Source organism: Herpailurus yagouaroundi, unplaced genomic scaffold (genome assembly GCF_014898765.1).
Source record: "Herpailurus yagouaroundi ecotype Mexico unplaced genomic scaffold, PumYag 221, whole genome shotgun sequence".
Lineage (NCBI taxonomy): Eukaryota > Metazoa > Chordata > Mammalia > Carnivora > Felidae > Herpailurus > Herpailurus yagouaroundi.
The window spans coordinates 19,608,204-19,631,937 of NW_024412452.1; the positions used below are offsets into that span (position 1 = coordinate 19,608,204).

At 33.8% G+C, this 23,734-nt stretch overlaps 1 protein-coding gene across 11 annotated transcripts in view; it reads right to left on the bottom strand.

The window, feature by feature from the left end:
- The window catches only part of EHBP1 (EH domain binding protein 1), a 364,778-nt gene that overhangs the window by 9,728 nt on the left and 331,316 nt on the right, over nucleotides 1-23,734 (bottom strand). The gene's annotated exons all lie outside the window — the stretch shown is intronic.

Below are 23,734 nucleotides of genomic sequence, written 5' to 3' on the forward strand. Positions count from 1 at the left end.
CATAATAATGAACATAATAATAATCAGTAAATCATAAAACATTTCAGCAGAGAAAAGATCTAAAATTTAGATTTACTGATTGCACATTTAAAATTCATTCTTCATCATCTAAACCACTCCCCACCGAAGGCCAGTATATATCAAGGGTTATAATATATAGTATATATTTGGTATTGTTCATGTAGAAGTAGGCCACAATCACATTCAAGAAAAATATTAATCCCCACCTTCTTCCCACTTCTCCATTCAAATTGTACCTGTCAAATTTATAATTTTTTTTACTTTCTTTTTTCTGAATTTCACCTATGACTGGTTTATTGTTTTGCTAGCCCAGTATTTAATACTTCAATTCCACTTCTGTATGGATTCATATGGCTAACTTAAATATTTAATAAAAAATAAATATCTTAGTTTTATTTTCTTTTTAAGCAAGATATTTTCTTTTAACTTTCAAACATACTACCAGCCCACTTAAAAAATTCAGACAATAGATACCTAAGTGAAAAGCCATGTCCTCTTTTCACCAACCCCTCCCTCCCCATTCCCTTCTCCATATCCTTTCTCCAGAAGTAAGTACTTCTACAGTTTAGCCTCTCTCCTTTCAGACCACACAGCTTACTATGTGTATCAAATACAAGCATTATGCCTTATTTATAGACACATACAGGTTTCTTGTCTTTAACATAAGTAAGATCATATTATATATTGCCCTGTGATTTGCTTTTGGTATGCTTTTCAAAGATCTACCTCATTGTTTTTAATATTTGCATAAATTATGGACGTACCATAATTTAACTATTTCTGCATTAACAGAAATCTGAAGAAATTTTTAGAATGGAAACAGAATATAAAGAGCTGATCTGTGTGCAAAAGATCAAACATGTACTTCAGAGCATTCCTGTAAAATAGATATCTGTTGTTCATGATTAGGGAGAATAGTGAGGATACGTGCCTTCATTAAATGCTGTTAAAACTTTATGATATGAAGCAGACGTAGGATAGATTTTTTTTGGAGTATGAACAAAAGTCTTTATTGTTTTACAGTATTTTTAATCTCTCTTTTAGGGTAGCTGGTTTTGTATTCACTTTGGACCATGTGATGTCTTGACACTGGTCATGTGATACAGGCTGCGATACGCACAAAATCCCTGGGTAGCAACAAAAGAAGAAAGAGTAGAAAGAAAAAGCTGAGAAAAAGCTTGCAATTTGGAAAAAGGCCAATTGTACCCTGGTGAAGGCCTTTTTGATCAGTGAAATGACACATGTGTGCAATATTAATAGGTGCAGTTTTTATGATATTTTATTTGCTGATTAAAGACTTAATTCGTATGTTCATAACATAAGTGGCTTCTAAAAATATAGACATATTAAAACTTTGTTTTGAGTTTAACTTAACCTATAATTCAGGCTTTCAGCAATACTAGAAGCAACTAGCCTACTCTTAAATTAGCATCATTTTCTTCAATGGAAGACTGCTTCCTTGAGGAAAAACAATATTGATATGGTACTGTGTTATTTTTAGTTTAACTCATGCCTATGATTTCTAAGTAGGAATAAAAGATACCCCTCCTCTAATTGTTAGGAAATGACTAATAATACAAGAGTCTTGTGTTTCAAAAGGAAATAAGCCTAACAATAACAAATATTTAAAGACACATTACACCCTGCCACATAGATTATATAAATTAACTGAAAAAACATATTTGAGGTTAAATCAATTCTGTATCACTATCTCCTTATCTGAGATAGTATACAATGATGGAAATCTATACTTAGCCTAGTAATAAAAAAATTAAATTTTCTTCTAATACATCATTACACTATTGTTTTTCGGGATTTAAAATTTTTTAAATTTAAAAAGCTTTTAAAAGCCAGTAAGTTGAACCATTACAAATTAATCCTGACTTTAATAACTGGTTAAAGACCCCTTTAGCTTTATAAGTAACAAAAAATATTAAAGCCTGTGATCACAGTGAGCTTTTCTCATTTCTCCTCTAACCATTTGTTATTTAATCCAATACTAGTAATCCAATTTGTCCATCAGACTTTTAAAGGGCAGAATGCAACTTCCTCAGCTTAGACACTTTTCAAAGTACAATATATTTTTCAAATGAATGCTGGATGTTTCATTTTTCCCAACTGTTCCTAGCTCTAATGCATGAGGAAAAAAAGAACAAGATGAACATTGTTCATACTGATTAAGTAAGAGCTCATTAAAGAGCTGTCAGTGCGGTACTTTGAATATGCATGAAGCATATAATCAGATCTAGTACCGTCACTAGAGGAGAATACGGTAAGTACAAAGGATTGATTTAATTACTTAGAGTGGGCTGTGGTGGTAAAGCAGTCTTGTTAGTGCAAAAAGAAAAAGAGGTTGTATTCTGGCACTGTTAGAAAAAAGGCAGTTTTAGCTTCTGCCACAATACATAATCTCAGAATAAAGCACTTTACATTGTAGCTTAAAATGAAGACTGTCATTATTTTATAAAATGGCCATAAATCATTTTATCTTGTTTAACTTCACCTGGTTAACTACTTGTCTTCAAAATTATCTTTAATTTGTAATTACAGCTACATTTTTGTCACCATAGAGTCAATACTGATACTTTAAAAAATCTAATTTTTTTTTTCAGTTTTACGAACTGAAAAATCCAAGACATATACTCCTGAAGATCATTTTGAAATAAAAAGTGACAAAATACTACAGGTCAATATACAATTACTGAAATGTAAAAACATGGCTGGGTTGTTATACTGTATTTTAAAACACAGTGCCTCAGATAAATATACTACAAATAACATAATCATATTGACATTTTAAAGTATTGACTAATATAATCTCTGGTACTATATTTTTTCTTTTTTTTTTTCCCTTAAAGACTTCTGTTTTTTATATTGCCTCTAAGAATGTAACATCTTTTCTGACATCACAATCTCTTAAGGTCAGTTTCTTCTTTTAGCCAATTACTACAGCTGGGATACGATTTGTAAAAATTATTAAATGATCAAGAATAATGACAATGACAGAAAGAGTAACTATGTATATATAATTTCAAATCATTCCCCCTATGACATAGTTCACAAAACCACTTAAGAGGACACAGCATCATAATATATAGCATTATATGCAGTATAAATACTTAATAAAAGCAGGTTGACTATAGCAACCATTTTTATATTCCACCTCCTCCAAAAAAAAAAAAAAAAGATTTACAGTTAAGATTTAATTTCATTCAAGAATTCATTCATTCATCCAGGAATATGTATGTAGTTTTCATTTATTTTTTTCAGAAGTAGTATTTTCAATGTAAATTTTTAAATGAATAAAAGAAAAATGATGCCAAAAACCTAAAATTATCAATCATATATTCAAAAACTGTCTACCAATTAATCTTTCCTAATTAATCTTCTACCATAAACTTACCTATTTAGAAAGATATATTTTTAGACAGTGAGTACTTATATAAATGTAAAATAAAGAACAATACAATTTTAGCCAAACAGAAGATGATTTTGGTGTGAAAGAATGAAAATACCAAGATGTAGTGGGCTACTGTTGTACATATAAACAAATTCAAGATTTTCTACCTTGAAAACATTAAATGCTGAAATCTTGCCAAAGCCCCATCAAAGAGATGGCTGACCAGTGATCACACATGGCCCTTAAAGGACACAATGTAACAAAGCCAAACCAAACATAAAAACAAAAAAGTTGCCATTACAAACTGTCCTGATGGTATGATAACACCAATATGATGGCCTTTGAAAGACAGACTGTATTACAGTAGAGAGACACATGAAGGTATCCAAGTAGCTGGTACTGCAGAAACATATTTTAATAACAAAGGAAGAGAAATCTGGTAGATTTATTTAATGGACAAAAAAGAGGAATTTACTGTAGTTATGTAGGGCCATGGACACATGAACTCCTGAAGCCAACATTACTGCAAGATTCTAGTGTATCAGTTTTAGAAAATATTTTAAACTTAGGAGATAGCTTTATTATGAAAACAAATTTTACTATATAAGCAAATAGCTGATAAATGTTTCTACCCCAAGAATATCCTCAAACAGTAATCAATACATGAAGAATCTCATAATCTTTATTGATGTTTTTCAGCAGCAGTGGTCTTAAAACTATTTGCTTGGCATGATATATTTGTTATAGTATTAAGAATATAAACTTTGGGGAAAATCCTATCTCCTTTTGTTACAGTAAAATAAAAATAACATACTCTTTCAAAATAAAAACATCTCTTATCTACTCATTTGGTAAAACAGAGATTCAGGGCAACAACTCTCTACAGATAAATTCTGATAGACTTTTAGCATGTACTTCTTACAGGAAGAGGTACAGACAACTTCACCAAAATTCTTCCTCCATAAACTTGTACATAAAAAGAAGCTATTTCTAAAGATTGGAAATTAAGAGCAGTCTTCTTGTACCAACTCCTTAATAGAGTCTGAACAGCCTTTTTTATGCCAAAGGTCATTGCTAGATTTCCCAAAGATAAACTTAGCACAAACTTAAAACAGCAAAAAAAAAAAAAAAATAAATAAATTTAAAAAGCATGGGAGGAATGATCATGGGAAAAATTATAACTGAAAAAACTCTTTACTTACAGTTTAGTATTTTAAGTTACATACGGGATGGGCTTACACTTGCTAACCTTTCAGTGCTAAGAGCATGTGAAGGTATTAATATGATCCACATTTCACTTAATGCATGACTATCTTGACTACCCACAAATAGGCATGCGACTAAAGTTAAAACGCTCAGAACATAACTCTAAAACTGCATTTACTTTTTAAAGGTATATTTAACATATTTTATAAAATAAAATATAGTGAGTCATTTTTATATAGGCATCATTGAACCAGACTACTGTCTACTTAGTGAATCAATTAGGCATCCTGTAATGGGAAAATTTGAATTGTGAGCCATGCTTACAGATGGATAGCTTCCCCTGCCAGTTCTCCCCTCTCTTGAAGTCCCTTTTGTTTGGACTGCACCTGGTGGACTCCTCTGTACCCCCCTCCTTGTCCTAGGGCCTTCACACAGTCATGTCATGGAAAGGACTTAGAGAGTGGCTCCAGAGGTGACAGAGACATTAATGTTAAAGACAAACATGAAGAGTTGAATAAAAGTAATTCTTGAAAGGTAGGAGTGGACAGAAGCAATACTTCCAGATTAATGTATTTTAAGATGTGATTTTAAATATGCATGTTTATATAGCTAAATTAAATCTTATAAAAGATATTTCTAACCTTTTATAGATTTAAGGAAGTTAAAATTTCTGGGGGGCTCTTATTGGGAGAATAGAGGTTCATCTTTTTCATTGGGAGAATAGAGGTTCATCTTTTTTTAAAATTTTTAAAAATATTTTCATTTATTTTTGAGAGAGGGAAACAGAACGTGAGCAGGAGAGGGGAGAGAGAGGGGGAGACACAGAATCCCAAGCAGGCTCCAGGCTCTGAGCTGTCAGCACAGAACCCAATGTGGGGCTCAAACTCACGAACGGCGAGATCATACCTGAGCCAAAGTCGGACACCCAATTGACTGAGCCACCCAGGCGCCCCTCATCTTTTTTTTTTAAAGGTCATTTGGATATATTAAAAAAAATTTTTTTTTAATGTTATTTATTTTTGAGAGAGTCAGAGATAGAATGCGAGTGGGTTGGGGCAGAGAGAGAGGGAGGCACAGAATCTGAAGCAGGCTCCAGGCTCCGAGCTGTCAGCACAGAGCCTGACGCGGGGCTCAAACCCACGAACTGCGAGATCACGACCTGAGCTGAAGTTGGATGCTCAACCGACTGAGCCACCCAGGAGCCCCTGGACATATTTTTTTTTAAAGGGCAGTCTCAGAACCCAATCTATAACTTAAGTATTTTATGGAAATACTCATAAATATATGGAAATGACTAACAAACCTTAGAATAAAGACCTCTTTAAATTAAGTAGCACCCTTATGAATGTTTACTTGTATTGATTCTGAGGAACTTTTGTGGATAAGACTATAAATTCTGATAAGGCCAAGCATAATGTATAATTGTACTATCTATAGTTTCTGTCGCTGATTAGAGCCATCATTTTGAATATGATGCAAATAAGATGAACACTGGATCTGCATCCAAAATGGCTTTTTTTCCAGTTTGGCTAAAAAAAAAAAAAAAAAAAAAAAAAGACTGAGCTCCTTGACCTTAGACTAATGAACCTCTCTTAGTTTCCCTTTTTTTTATTTTAGAGAGAGAGAGAGAGAGAGAGAGCATAAGCAGGTGAGTGGGGCAGAAGGTGGGGGGTGGGGCAGCAGAGAATCTTAACTAGGTTCCATGCTCAGTATACAGCCCAATGCAGGGCTCCATCCCACAACCCTGGGATCATGACCTGAACCAAAGTCCAGAGTTGGAAGCTTACACAACTGTGCCACCCAGGTGCCCCTTAGTCTTCACTTCCACCAGGGTAATCAAACTGCTTATCTCATGTGGTTGTTAGAGGCATTAAATGAAAAAAATCTATGTAAAGTCCTTAGCACAGTACCCAAGACTAAAAATGCTAGCTAGATGATAATGAAGAGGGTGATGGCATGTGCCAATGTGGGATGTGCAGCACTGTGCCAGGAAATGCAGATACAGAGATGACCAAGATATGGTCCCTCTCCTCAAAAGGCTCATAGTCTAATGCCGAGAGACACATAATCAGGAATAATTACAGTGAGGGTAAATTTCTAAACAACTCCACACTCACAAATTATATTTTACTAAAATTTTTTTAACCTTTACTTATTTTTTTGAGACAGAGCATGAACGGGGGAGGGTCAGAGAGAGAGGGAGACACAGAATCCAAAACAGGCTCCAGGCTCTGAGCTGTCAGCACAGAGCCCGACGCGGGGCTCGAACTCACGGACCGTGAGATCATGACCGGAGCCGAAGTCGGATGCTCAACCGATTGAGCCACCCAGGCGCCCCAACACAAATTATATTTTAAATCTTTGGTAGTCATAACAAATTTTACAGTTAGTATAGTTAGTATGTCTTTGGTATTAAGCAGGATAGGTAAAAAAAATGTGGGTGAATCAGTACAAACTCATTTCTGCAGCTGGAACAACAAAGTGGATGCCCTACTGGGTCATCAGTGTCACTGCTGCATACAAAGGACAGCCATAACAAGGACATAACAATGTGGCTGTGCTCCAGGTAACAAGAGTCTAGTTATCTCCAGGGTGTTAGAGATTTAAGAACAAAGGAGATCATGGACTACTTCTTAATATCAAAGACTAAAGAAGGTAAATTTTAAGATAGAAAATTATGAACTACTAGAACACATTTAAAAGTTTACTAGTTATTAAAACAAAGAAAAAATGAAAATGACAATTTGAAGTAAAAGTGGATATAATTTAAAACAAAGTCCTCAACAAGAAAAACTAAATATTTATAACATAAAAACCTTCACTGAGGATGTAAGTTTTCATCATTTTTTACATAAAGAGATTTTGATATTAAAAGCAGAGCATCTTTAAAATCAGCTTATGAAATTGGCAATGCAGATGAAATAGGTGATTTACTAAATGCCAGGTGAGAATGAGATTAGATTCTGTTGAGAATGTGGGAAGTTAAATATGTATCATTTTTAAAATATAGAAGGACAAACCACGTAGATATTCTCCAAATAGGCTCCTTTTAATAAAGAGTTTCTCCAAAGATGTATTATGCAGTCAGTCAGCTAGTCTTTTGGGTAACCCCCTCCTGTGTTCCTTAAAGTGTTTTAACGTCCTTAAAAATCATACCCATGGTGTCTTCAGTGCCTCCAGTTTCCAGTAAGGGATGATCGGACCCCCAACCCCCAATGCACTGTCTGGACAGTAACTTCCTCTTCTACTCTATACCTTCTTTAATCATGCTTGGGTTCAGATAACCAAGTAACACTGGGATATATCCTTCCTTATGTACCTTCTTAAATATCTTTATTCATTGAGGGAGAGCAGAAGGGAATTTAACCTATCCCTCTCTAGCCTATGGCCACATTCAGTCATAGAACACAGAAGCCTAATCAAAATGGGACACTGCAGAACCATCTCCAGCAGCACTCAAAAATTACAGAACACTTTGAATCAAATGTAATCAATGCTGTTTTTCAAGACCAGGCCAGGTGACTTGTGTGGATTTCAGCAATATACCAACTTATCCAATGCCCCTTAATATTCTCAGTGGAGCCATTCTCTTCATCAGGCTATACAAGAGGCATTCACAATGGACTTGTATCCACAGTGCTGTTTCCTGAAGCCCTGAGAATAACAATGTCTCACAGAAACTACTCTATGTAATATATCTCCCTTATCAGATCAGTGACAACCAGTAACTTTCTCATGGGCTGGGAATAATAATAATGATGATTATGATGATGATGATAGCATCAAATATTTAATGAGGTTATATAACTTAGTGCTAGCTAGTGGTAAAACTAGGCCTCAAATCCAGGCAGTCTATCTTGTCAACCACCACTCTTAGCCACCCCACCTGACACACACAGGTAACCAATCTTACCAGAACAGGCCCTTCATTTAGAATTCAGGCCAACCTTGACAAAGCTTTTTCTCAATGATTCTGATAAGCAAAATGGCATAAACAAAACAAAGCAAAAAGCAAACCTTCAAATCTCTGATAAAAATAAAATCCATTCTGTTCACTTAGTACATCCATTTGTAGTGGGGATTTTGTTTGCTCTTCCAATATAGGCCACTAGAACTTAACAATGATCTCAGAGCAGTACATCAAGGGATGTCAAGGGGAAATCAGCCTTTCTTCCTATGCAGATATATCCTTGTGATCCTTGAATTATAGGTTGGTGTATACTGTCTTCTAGAAACATGATTCCAGGGAAAGACCTGTCCACTTCTTGGCTAACTATAAGCTATTCTGATTCTATTTGAGCATATGAGGTATCCTTCAATGAAAATGGCCAAACAAGAATACTCTGCCTTGCACTGGATTATCAGGGAGTATTCAAATTTCAGCTCTGCTCTTGAAGAGCTATGAGAACTTGGATAAATTACTTAATCTCCCCATGCCTCAGTTTCCTCATTTGTAAAATAGAAATAGGGGCGCCTAGGTGGCGCAGTCGGTTAAGCGTCCGACTTCAGCCAGGTCACGATCTCGCGGTCCGTGAGTTCGAGCCCCGCATCAGGCTCTGGGCTGATGGCTCAGAGCCTGGAGCCTGTTTCCGATTCTGTGTCTCCCTCTCTCTCTGCCCCTCCCCCGTTCATGCTCTGTCTCTCTCTGTCCCAAAAATAAATAAACGTTGAAAAAAAAAATTAAAAAAAAAAAAATAGTACTACTTCGGGGGGGGGGGGGTTCTGTGAAGATAAGTGAATTAATATACGTAATACACTCAGAATAGTGCCTGGTGTATAATGTTATTTAATCAATGTAATGGTGGTTGCTATTGTTATATGGCTATTGCTGTATTCTCTCTCTCTCTCCCTCTCTCACTCTCTCTCTACACACACACATAAAGGAGCCACATTCTTTGTTCAAGCTTTAGGGTCCTCTCTGACTCTCTGAGTCCTAGGGTTATTAATGGAGCAAGGAATGGTGATTTCTCCTTGACAGAGTCTCACCGTTTTCCTGACTGCCTATGCACACACCAGAAAGGCCTACCCACAGAAGTAAACACATTGGGAAAATTGGTGCAAATCTTAAGATGTTAGCTACATTGAGCAAGAAATCTCTATATTTACATATCCATTTTACTGGACGAGTCAACCACATGCATCCTACCATCATTTTAACCTTTTCATTTGCCTCAAGTATGGAGGCCCATCAACTGCCTATTACCCATTTTCCTTTTCTTACAGGATCAACTCAAATGCAAACCCTCTATGAGAGATGTTCCCTTTTCCAAGGTTTTACATATTCCGTTAAATCTATTTCAAAGATTCTCTTACTAATAGCAGTATCTTCGGTCAGAAATTCAAAGAAAATAAAAATCTAATGTGTAACTCCCAGAATCTCTAGAATTCCCAAAGATGAAGTTATTTTCAGACTTTTCATCAACTTAATCCCCAGGCTATGTTCAAGTCCCCTCTTTATCATGATAGAAATATTTAGATACTTCTTAGATTGAAGAGCATCATGCTACCCCAAAAGTCCCTTTCAGATTCTTACATAAATATTACAGGCCAATCTCCAGCAGTTAGCTATATGTCCTTCTGTTGTGTTATATATCCTCTCCCTTTCTCTCCAAAGATACAACTTACTTATAAAGGGTCAGAGCAATCACATCTAACACACTTAACGTACATTCTCACCCAAAGTCATAAGAACTCCAAGTCTGTTTGGTCCTCACAATATTCTGTTGGTATTATTGGAATAAATAAATTTTATTTTATAAATAACCGAATAAATAAATATTAATATTTCAGAATTTAGCAAAATAGCTACCTAGTCAACGTTGACAATTTTGCAATGTTCAGCATAATTTTACTAATCTTTTAATTAGATTCAAAATAAGCACTTGAATTAAAACAAGTGGTATTAAAAGTTTAAAATTTTACCTCCAATTTTATTCTCATAAGAAATTAAAACATTTATGGCTAATAATTTATTTCTGTGGGCAGTTATTTACATGCAATATATAACTATTGCTAGTTTTAAAGCACTGAAATGCATAATAAACTCACTTTGAAATTAAAAAAATTATTTTTAAACTTTTCCTTATTGAGGTAGATCCTTCAAAAGCACAACAGATAGAGCTATGATCAAGTCCATCAAATCTCAGATTAGAAATGTCTATTTAGGGAGAATATGCTGGTGGGGAGGAAATGTTGGTGTTTTACACAATTCCTAGCTTTGGCCACCAAGTGGTGCTATTAATTCAGAGTGAACTGGTATTGGGGGAGTGGGGTTGGGTGGCTTTGGGGTGGGTAAAATATATAAACAGTCAATAAATGCAGAAAGCACTCACAAGTTGGATGTTCATAACTGGTTGTACTGTGAATTTACATATCATCTCCCACTCAATGTCACCAGTATAAAAACAGAAGAGAAAACTAATTCACATACTCTTATTTTGGTAATAAAGTCCACTATACTCCCTCAGGAAAATAACTATTTATATATACATATTTGTACCAAACTTTATCCTTTCAGACTATGCAGCTATGAAAATAATCACACAATTTTGATTAATCTTCCTCCCTCTACAACATTCATCCAAATTACCCAATCAAAACACACACACACACACACACACACACACACACCCTTACCTTTACATAAAACTAATCAGCAATAAACATTACAAATCAATGAGTAAGCATTTAAAAAATCTAACTTAATTTTATCTATTTATTTATTTTTTCGTGTTTATTTTTGAGAAACAGAGAGAGAGAGAGAGAAAGAATGCACAAAAGTGGGGGAGGGGCAAAGAGAAAAAAAATCCGAGTTTAAAAAAAGGTACCAGCTTGACGTTTTTCCTTAACTTATATTGTAAACTTCTCCTGAAGAAACAGCTCCTCTGAGTGGATAATGCCTCTCACATTCCAGCTTAGAAATGATATGTGGGGACAGGGAAACAGATGGCAATGATTATATATGTTTAGTTTTCTTATGCAGTGCACCTATAGCCTATGCAAAAGTGTTAAAAACCTACTTAGTAACTGAAGGAAAGATGTAATAATTTACAATCCACTAGATAGCTGGTAATTTCTGTACAATGGAACAAACAATGATTTGAAAGCAGAACTTTGTAAGTCTGAATAACAATAAAAAGAAAGTTCACGGCTATTCAGTTGGACAGTTCTAACCCAAAGATAAAGGGTAAGCAAATATCCAGTTGTCTCTGTACATTAACATCTGTATTTTTAAGAAAAATATTTCCATTTGGGGAAACTCGGAGAAAGGTGTTGGAGCAGAGCTCACATCCTTTCACAAACTACCTTGATTTTGACTCTGGACTGAGGAGGCAATTCACACACGCTTAGCCATCTCTGATGTCATTCTTTATCAGATCAAATTGTGAAATCTTGGTTAAGCTTCTTAGGAATAGTGTCAGTATGAAACAGAAGCAGAGACAATGCATTTGCAAAGTTGGTTCCTACATGGATGTCCTAAAATAAAAATTTCAAAATACAATGCTTGTTTATTTAAAAAAAAAAATTAAATTTATTTATTTTGAGAGAGAGAGAGAGAGAGAGAGCAGAGAGCAGGAGTAGGGAGGAACAGAGACAGGGACAGAGAATCCCAAGCAGGCTCCACAATGCCAGTACAGAGCCCAATGTGGGGCTCGATCTCGAGAAATGTGAAATCATGACCTGAGCCGAAACCAAGAGTCAGACGCTTAACTGACTGAGCCACCCAGGTGCTCCAATTCTTGTTTACTTCTATATGTGCCTCATGAAACTCATATGATTAGTATATCAATTCACTGAAGTGTATATAGATTGAGGAACTAGCAAATTCCTAAGGTTTTCTCCTAGATATTTATTTAGTTTTGTAAACGTTCACCCAGTTATGAGTGTTTTTTTTATTTTTATTTTTTAATTAGCCAAGGGTTAAAAAAACAAACAAACAAAAAAGTGACACCAGCATCTTTCCAGTCTTATGTCAAATTGCCAAATCAGTTCTTCAGGCATTTTGGGGGGGTGGGGTGGGAGAGAGGGACACAGAGAGTGTGTGTATGCGTTGAGGGAAGAGAAGAGTTGTGATAGAATGGGAGATAGGCATATAACTTAGAAGCTAAGAAGAACTTTAAAGTAAAGGTAGAAACAATAATCGATAAAGAAACCACTACTGTACCTGACGGCAGCAGCTACTTTTATTTATTTATTTTTTTTAATTTTTTTTTTTTAATTTTTTTTTCAACGTTTGTTTATTTTTGGGACAGAGAGAGACAGAGCATGAACGGGGGAGGGGCAGAGAGAGAGGGAGACACAGAATCGGAAACAGGCTCCAGGCTCCGAGCCATCAGCCCAGAGCCTGACGCGGGGCTCGAACTCACGGACCGCGAGATCGTGACCTGGCTGAAGCCGGACGCTTAACCGACTGCGCCACCCAGGCGCCCCTAGCAGCTACTTTTATATTGAGTACTAACCCCTGCCCAACTTTGTGCCAAGGACTCTTATTTTTGTTAAATTTTATCTATATCTGTATCAATATATTTTATACTCTCAATAACCTTCTAAAATAGGTTTTATCGGCCTTTTTTTTTTTTTAATTAATGGCTGAGGAAATAAACAGGAGCTCAGAGAGGTTAACTAACTTGTTTAAGACCACCCAGATTCTAGCTGGTATCTCGTTGGTTTTCAAAGTCTATGCTGTGACATCTTTATGCTGTGCTACTTAGCATTTGTAGCACTGTGGACTCAGCCCCATGTTTCTTAAAATGTGGTCTGTGGATCACCTGTATTAGAACTGCCTAGAATATGGGCCTCACCTCTGATCCACTGAATCAGAATCTTTTAGGTAGGTCCTGGGAATCTGTATTTTTAACAAACTCCTCAGGTGGTTTTTTAATGTAGATAAAAGTTTGAGAACCACTGTCTTAGCCCTTTTACAAATAAGTCACCGAGATCTTTTTTTTTAAAGAAAGGGTGATATTTCATGTATAAGATGTTATTTTAGCATTGGCATGACATTACACAAATTTAATTTCACATTCAGAAGAAAAACATGTTGCTGCCAAATCAGTTCAAATGCCTAAATTTTGTTTCATAGATAGTTGCTGAGAAAAACACATTTTCCTGGAATTTCTACTTTTTTAAGTGTTAAAAAATTTTATTACAGTCTAGAATAAGGATGTACCTCACTTTAGGCAATAGACATGTTCCAAATTAAAAATTATGGTGATGTGATAATACTTTAGGTTCAAAATTATATTTTATATTTCCAATTCAAATTCTTAGTAGTGGAAAATACTTTCTAAATATCACTAGTAGAAATTATATACATTTGTTCTGGATAAATGAACAAACATGAATCAGCAAATGAAAAAGTCACCTTAAGACTATATACTAAAAGGCTGGGACATACAGTGAATGCCAAGGAGAAAAAAAACAAATGTTAGAAATGAGAACCTTAGGAGGTTCTCTATATTCTGCATCAGAGATTCCTTTCTAGAAATCCCATGATCCAATATCTACTGCAAGAACTAGAATGATTCAACAACAGTTGAGTGCTACTACACTTCGATATAATTTATAGATGTTCCTTCTTTAAATAATCCAAATACTGAAATGCAGACAGAAACAAGACATTGAAGATGTTTGAATTAGCTGAACAAATTGTGAGAGTAAAGAAATTCTGAAAGTATGGCAGTAGGTTTAATTTTTCTTGTAACTACAGAAGGAAAAAACTAAAGACAGGAAATAATTTAGGAATATTACCAACTTTTAAAACTGAAGACATAAAAAAGTAAACAGCAAAAATACTGTAAGCACCTTAAAATGTAAACTTTCCTTTTATTTATTTACTTTTCTTAAGATTTTTTTTTTTAAGTAATCTCTGCACCCAACATGGGGCTCAAACTTACAACCCTAGACCAAAAGTCACGAGCATAGAGCTCGACTGAGCCAGCCAGTCACCCCTTAAACTTTCCTTTTAAAACAAAGTTTACTATTTCCTTTATATTGTATTTCTATTCATAATTGATTATTTTCAATAATCAAAGGACTATTCTAGTATCGATGTAATATATAATAAATAAAATGTATATATATGCAAAGAGAACAATATTAATTTATTATATTTTATTTCATGCTTGATGGTGATAGGTAACCTTCCTAACATACTAGTGTTTTTCATCCTTTGGTATTTTTTTTATTTCAAAGGTGACTTTGATAAGTTTAAGTATTAAAGAGATTATATAAATAATATTAGCTGACATTTATTGCACACTGTATGTGCACCAGACATTATGCAAATGCTTGATATAAGGTATCTAATTTAATTCTCACAATTCTCTTAGCTGCCACATCATATCAACTTTGACCTAGTGTGACCAAATTTGAAGTCATTATATTCGCTAACCAGGGTTTAGTTTCTACACTCAAAGTATAGGCACAACAGGACCCAAAAATATTTGTTGAAGGAAAATCACGAGACATAAAAGAATAAATGAATTTCCTCCTTTATGGGAATTAACGTTCTTTGCCCTACTTTTTTTTAAAGCCATATTGTCCTCATTCTGTTAAAGTGGAAACTGAGGTTCAAAACTATGAAAAGCTAAGCTAGTAATCAGGAATGAATATAGCAAGCACTAGAATGGGATCATTCTCCCAGCCAGGGTCCCAACTCACCGCTGAGCCCCATGTTTCCAGATAAAAGTATACTAATGATTTTAAGCATGGAAGAAAAGCCTCCCTTATAATTATGCTAACAGCAATGGAAGACAGAGGGCTTCAGTATGTAATGGATAAGAACATGAGAGAGAAGGTTCACATGGAGACCTTGGGTGAGCTGCACCTTGACTCACTGTTCTACTTGGCTATCATTCTGCTAATCAAAGATGTGACAGAATCAATTCTTTGACATGTTTTCTCATGCTCTTAATTTTTCTGAATATCAGATTTGAATATAATTGCATGTGGTTATGTCACTTTTCGCAACTAGAAAATGATTTTATATTTTTTTGCATTCTTGGAGTTTGCAGACATAAAGTTAAAATTTTGACGCAGCTAAAAACACAGGACACACAAAAGACACTTGTAACACCACATTTACCAAAAGTATATTACCATTTTACTTCCAAAAAGGAATGATTTCTATCAACTCTTAGAGTCTATCAAAGGATGTAGCTCAACGCCTCTGGAAACTATACTGAAAACTCACTTTGTAGAAAAATTTCAGACATAAAATGTTAATTTTTTTACTGGCTCCTTTATTATGACACCGAGTCAATGCCTTATGAATCATCAGAAGTAATTATTTTAGTGGGGAATTATAGGCTAAGTCTATACTATTTCAGAACCTTAGATATCATTCAATTTACTTTATAGGACCAGATTCTCTTACTTATTTTGTTCCTATTTATGAAAAGTTCCTTCGCAGATATAATATGATATCATACTTTGTCCATTTTATATTTTGTGTCTATGGAGATCAAATGGAAACATTCTATTTTAATAACCTAAAACTTCATTTTCTGTTTTACCGTGGTATGTCATATGATGTTAGAAAAAAATGTCATTAATGAGAAGAAATCTACAGTTCTTAAATTTTTTTCAGTTTTGTAACTAACATGCCAAAATAGATATTTCACAGTTTAATGTATATTTTCCCTTGACATGGCTTCTTTTCTCATTGTAATTTGTATGCAAGTAGACATATTCATGTCTATTTAAAAAGAACCTATACAAAATGGAGATATTTTATTACATGAATACTAAGTTCCATCCATACTTGTAAGAAGCATAGAAATATCATACTAATGATAGAGAATATAGAATAACCAGATGTAAAACACCCCCGTTGTTCTAGTTAGAAGATAGTTTCTATTTTTTGCTGACTTTATTAACTATAGTTGTCCATGTTATTCTTATTAAGGTAGGGTATCCCCACTTCTTTATGTTAGAAGTGTGAATAAATCACAGTATCTTAAGAGGCAAGATCTTAAGCCACATGCTCAAAGCTGAATGTATGAAAATACAATTTTTCAGGATAAGAGAAAATTTAAAGAATAGTATATAGAAATATCAGAACTTTATGTATTAAGTATGAAAAAATTGCCAAAAATTTTCTCCACATAAATCCTGAAAAGTGTTGCTGTATCAAACTTCCTTTCCTGGTTATTTATTTACTAAGTTCAGATATCTTCATATATAAAAATGTGTCCAGTTTTGGTTTTAATTTTCCCCTTACAGATATGGGTATGGTGAGAGATGCAGCTGAGTACTCCTAATCTCCTAAGTGTACAGTGATTGCTAGAGAAAAGAGATAGAGCTAGTGAAAAATGTTTCTTACAAATATATAATTTAAATCTCATAAATTTTTTTTATCAAAGAACCTATTTTTACAGTACTTACTCAGGCTGTTATCTACACCCTAAACCATAAAAAGTATATAACCTGCCATTTTCTAAATCAAGGATTCAAATAGTTTATAGAGACTCTGTTTTAATGTTAATGAATTTATAGACACAAATAGCTAGCATCAAGGCTACAGTGAAAAGCAGAACACTTCAAGCATTCAATATAGTGAAAGGGGCAGATTAGAGATCAATAACAAAATCACCTGGTAAAAAAGGAAAAAGGTGTTGCATTAAAAGGCTTTTTGCTTTACATGTGAAACAATACTGAGAAACCTGTATTTTAGCACTTGTACTCAACAGGCACTCCAACTATGCCACGATGAGAACAGAATCCCATCCTTTCTAATAATCTTGTGACAAAAGCTAAAAGACATCATCCTATTAACTAGTGATCTCAACTGCTAATGCGGAGTACTTCCTGGTGCCTTTTATGTAGAATGCTGCTATTAAAAAACCACTAAACATTCACTGTGAACAACACAGAATCATTCATCTTTTATCAGCATCTCTTGTTAGAAGAGTATGAGTGGGGCTGAAGGTGTCATTGATATTATGGAGTGGAAATTAATCAGAAATTTTTCTCATATTTTCCTCATCTCACTAATTTACTTTTGTACAAATTTCCTCCTGTTAAAAAGTTCATACCCAACCCCCTGTTGTACTCTTTTAAGTTGAGAATATTCAACGAGTGCGTCCACTGAAAAGCACCAGGTCCTAACACAAAAAGCATTCGAAATTCTCATTTAGTTGTCTTTATTTTGCTAGCGCCATGTGGTCCTTGAAGATGTAGAAAACACGGGAAGCCGAGTAAAGATCAGAGCAAGCTCATTAGCATTCTGACAAAATTGGAGTGGTGGAGATGTATAGTTTGCCTAGTTTGTCGTTTTGAAAGCTACCGGTGGTAAGCTTTCTATTTCATTGTGCTTTTGTCTTTTGGGGGGGGTTTCAAAGCAGCAGGGTATTTGTTAGCCCTAGGTTTGCACAATGCATTGTGGGAACCTTTCCTGCACATTCAGCCCTATATAGTATCATTCCAGTTTGAGTCAAAAAGTTTTTTTTCACCATTTATAAGAAAGGACATGTGTGTGAATCTTAGTGCATACCCTCAATACATTTATCAATGCTTTGCTTTTCTCTTTTGCCTGAATCATAAAGTCCAAAAGGAGTCAGAAACAGAACCTAAATGACATAATTTTCAATCTTTTAAAAATGTTGCCATTTATTTCAGAACACAACACTAAAACATTTGTTTTCTGTTCTTTGTCATGAACAACTAACAAGTAACATGATGGGCTGATTCAGTTAGTTAAAATTCAAAAGCTTACTGCTCACTATAATAGAACTCAGTTCTTTTCTGAAAATAGTATAGAGAGAAAAAAATAGTTTGTGCTTTAGAATTATGTAAATAAAGAATACCTCTTAGAAGACTTAAACAACTATTACCCTAGTCATTTGATTTTCTTCATCGTCATCTTCTTTTTCTTTTCTTTTTTTTTTTTTTTTTTTTTAATACATAAAGCTCACTTTGAAGAGCTAAATGGGCTACATTAATGCTACTATTCAACATGAATGTTTCCAAGTTGCAATGAAATGGATAAAGGTCTTTGGGGATGAATTTATCTGCTAAATCCTTGTGGTTGCCCTCCTATCTTGGATGATGACCCAAAAGAATGTCAACAGCTCATTTCCCAGAGAGCTGGAAGGAGTCCCTATGCAAGTCATAATCTGCACATTCTCAAAGAACCATTTCAAACATTATATTTCACAAGCAGTTTTAAGTGATTTCCCTCTCATCTCTAGTATCCTAACAGTACTTTGGACATCAGTGCCTCTGAAATGAGGGCTAAACAAAGTTTACACATGAATGCTATATATGGCATATAAAATTTAAATTCATTTTCAATACACATTTTAAAAACACAGTCATCTTGTTACATTAATATATTTATGGCATTAAATGAGATAAATGTCTAACAATTACTATTTTTTTTCTATTGTGAAAAGAAGTGTTTTTTATTACTGGTCATTATTTTACTTAGAATCAAACCTTAATTATGGGAAGCATTTACAGTTTTCCTTAATTTGTAATTATGAAAAGCCCAGAAGAAGCTAAAGAGTAGTAGTAAGTGAAATATGGTATATGAATAATCTGGTAGTTTTATCAGTAAGAGAATGGATCATTTCTATATGAAGCCTTTGATATAATGGCATTTGGTTCTATCACCCTTTATTTCCTTTGTACATTAAGAAGTCACTAGACTAAGTAGTATTCCATTCTGGGAGGGATAGTTTTTACATATTAACTGTTCATATTATAGAACATGCAATTAAAACAATGCAACTTTTCTTTATTTCTAATTTAACCTCTAATTTTCACCCCTTAAGGCTTTTCTTAGGCCTTCTTTTACAGTTTGAAAGCTCATTCTTAAAACAAACAAACAAACAAACAAACAAACAAACAAACAACAAAACCCAGAAGAAACTGCCATGTATAATTATGTGATTATGGTGCGAGCCTATTTATATCTTGTTAAAACATGAAATCTGACTTAAAGCTTAATATTTTAATGCATCCCAACACTGAGCTGTTCTACTGCTAGCTTTAAAGCTATAAAAAAAAAAGGATGTTACTACAGTAATAATGACTGAATTAGTTCTATACTTTGCAATATGAGTATAGCTGCAAAATTATTTATCTACTTCACTGCATTCTCCTACCAAAGTTTCTTGAATAAAATCGTTTGGACTAGCTATATCAAATTAGAGAGCAGTCAGGAGTATCTAAGTCCAGCTTTAAAACAAATATCTTAACAATTACTTAGCCATATGGAAAATAGGGTATGTCTCTCCTGAAGCCATTTAAAAAATATATTTTCTATCTTGAATTTAGACTTCATTAGAAACCATTTCTGACTTGTAATGCTTAGATAGCTGAAATATCACTCTTTCAAAGACTCATGAAAAGACAGGTGAAAAAGCACGACTTTTTAAAGCTGCCAATTAACAATTTTATAATTTTTAAAGCCCATTACATTTGCAGTCATAACATTTTTGAAATCCAGAAAACGAAGTATAATTCAAGCATTTTGAATCAACAAAAGCAGCTGTATGGTTAGACACAGATACACACACACTAACATAGTTTTTTGTTTTTTGTTTTTTTTTACATTATACCAAATTTGAAGCTTCTCCACAAGTGTTCACATTGTACTGTTGGGTTCCTATGACTTAGAGGCCAGATGCTTTTCACAAATGACCAACAATTGTAGTTAGAATAAATTAATGATTGATTTTTTTAAAGCTTTGATGGAATTAAGCATACTTCTTTTCTCAATGTGCCTATGTGAATGTTTGCCTGTTAAACTTTTTTTTTTTTTTTGACAAGTGAGGCCACCCGGCAGAAAACAACTGATGCAAAACCCAGGAATAATCCCTCTGTTTAGTTCAACACTATGGTTAGCCTTAACACTGCCTCTATTATCCAATGGATTTAGAGAAACTTTCATTTATTTGTTGGCCTCAGTTTTCAATTCTGTTGCCCTCTTTAAGGAAACCTAGACTTACTCCTATGTAAGTCCATTTGCATACTAGTACAATGAAATATCTTAGAATTTTTATTACCCTATTAAGCTAAATAGGGGCTGTGGTACATATGTAACTTGAAAAATACATGAAAAGAATCAAAATATAGACTAATAATCTTACTAAATATTTTAAAGCACACTGCAATAAACCTATAGTGCTCATGGTACAAGACTAATGCAATTACTTCCAACAATATTTTAACAATATACAGCCTTCTATTTTTAAAAAACCCAAAACCACTGGAACCTGAGAAATGCATTTGGTTATCACAAAAGCAGTGCCAATTTACTGCATTAAAATGTGTTATTTTCCTACAGGAATCTTGTAAAATATGTATTTTTATTATAGATAATATTTTACCTTCTCTAATGTTCAGAGTCTAAGCTACAAAAGGTTTACTCTACATGAGATAAGTGAAGTAGAATATGGCTTTTTAGTTTATTTAGGGGATTCAAATTAGGGATTCATTTAGCTGTGTATACATGATAGCAAATAATGCAGTGTAATTTTGATAATACATTTAAAAAATCTGCATTGTTTTTCTTAAAACATTTGGTTATTGAATCTTACAAAAAAAAATGAACTGTATAACAAACACCATGGGACTGGGAGTCAGAAAATAACACCTCTGTGCCAGTCTCTTACTCTACCTCCATGTTTTCATCAGTTAAAGAAAATGGATGTTCTCTAAGACTGTTCACATTTTAAAACCTTTATAACTATGTTATATAATTTATACAAAACAAACTGCTATAATACTGTAAGTTCATATTAGGAATTTGTTCAAAAGTTGATTCTTAGAGCCTTTATTCCACAAATGCTTCTGAAAGTGAATAGTACAAATTGCACTAGGTATGCACAGATTGCATAAGACTAACGTTCAGTAATAGAACTTTAAAGTTTTCACTAACAAAAAAATGAATCATATAAGGCTTACTAAGGAAATCTTAAAATTCTTTGGAAAATTCTTTCTTACCTGTTTTCCCTAGTTAATGCAATCAACACTGATACCCGGCAAAACACATTACCCAGAATGATGTGCTATTTACACCTTAACTTTAAGAGGGCAGAATTAGCAATACCACCCACTCCCAACTTCTTCCTTTCTTCTCCCCCAGCTTTTCCTTAAAACAATGACATTAGTTTCTGGAAATATTTAGCTAAAGAAGTTTCACATAAACTCACACAGCCAGATGTTCATATAGGACTTTTAAACTTTATCAAGGATGTAAAATGGAAAGATGATGATGACATTCCACTATCCAGAAGGGAAATAGAGGTCTCCAACTCAAAACACAATTGGGTTTTACTGTATATAGTATTCTCTTTGAAATAAAAATAAACATCATTTTAGGGTCCTAGCTAGTAATGTAAATTTCTTCTATAAAATTGATTTCCCTATTGGACTAAGCACATCAATACAAAAACAAATGAACTACTAAAGTGCTCTAATTAACAATTTTGCAAGTGAATACAGACATTAGCGCAACACTGCTGCCATTAAAGTCTATTCCAAGGCATATCTGTTTCTGTTAACATTTCAATAGACCAATTAAATGACCTTTCCCCCTTCAAACTCAATTAAGCTATTTGAACTTCAAATGCCACCTTACCATGTATTTATACAAAATTTACACAGAGGAAATTAATTTTTTAGTTTTAATGGGTTTAACAAGTCAATACTATTTTAAAATTAACTCTCATAGAATGTCATATAATGTAAATATAGAATATTATCTGAATATGCAGTTGTCTAAACCAAATCAATTTTTCCAGTCTAATCTTACATATTTTATATTTGGTCTATTAACAATTTTATAATCCAGTTATAATTCCTAAAACTTTATAAATATAAAAATAACATTTATTGTTTTTGGCAAACTGAAAAATAAAAAGCAGAAAGCAAACTAAGAAAATTACTCTTCGAGTATAAAAGAAGAAATCTTTTTCTCCTTACAGATTAACAAAGAAAATGAAAGCAGTGATTTATATAACACTAAAAGTTGCAACTCCTAAGATTCCCAGCATTTTGTAACAGGAAAAACAAAACTAAAAACCTACATCAAACCTTCAGAATTTCTTGATGTGAAAGTAGACAAGAAGAGAGTATCAAATGTGAAGAAATCAGGAAAAAGAAAAAAACCCAAGACTGAACTCTAACAATTCTATATCAACTTTTTGAATTTATTTCCCCAAAATTCAGTGGCACGACGGGAAAGTACAACAAAAGCGTGCTTTCTGGGAAACAGCACTGACCCCTTTAGAATGTTAATCTGCCATATCACTTGCTAGTCCACCCAGCATGTACTTTTGCTCCTATCCACAATTAAAAGAATACATTTATTAAGTAGTCTTATCATTGGATGTTTTAGCTTGTAATTCATGCTAACTAGATAGTCAAAGTAACGTTTATTTAAATTTTCATTTCTTTGTAAAACTTTGTAGATGCTGCATATCTCATGATTAAGAACAACATATAAAGCATCCCCTCTTCTAATCTTCCTAAAATCCCCTTTCATCCAATTGTTTAAGAATGCTTGAAAGGCTCACACCAAGCCTAAGACCACTGCACATGTGGGGGAGGGGAACCTCTGAGGTTAGCTAATTAAACTGTTTGTCTTCTGAAACATTTAACTGGCTTTGGAGATTATTCTAATTAAGAATGTTAGATGTATTTTTTAATGTAGCTATTAACATTAATCATAATCCACCAATCTTATGTGCTGAACCATGTCAATGGAGATGTGTTAAAACCCTGCTGAATTTCTTTATTTTAGAAAGAGTAATTCTGAAAAATACCATCAATATGCTTTTTACATTAAGTGCACATGGAGAAACAGTAATATATACATTTTATTTATTTGGGTAAATCACTATATTTGGTATTCTCTGGCACAATTCAATATGAGTGGGGAAGAAGGGTAGAAATATCAGCTGGTATTCATACTGTATATAGACTGTAGGATTACAATGAGGAAATAAGAAACTGCATTAAAAAAGGAAAGTATGTAAATATACATACCCCAATTCATACCACATCTTTGCAGATATATTTCAGAGTTCTCAAAATTGTGGCAAATATTCACACACACACACACACACACACACACACACACACACACACACACAC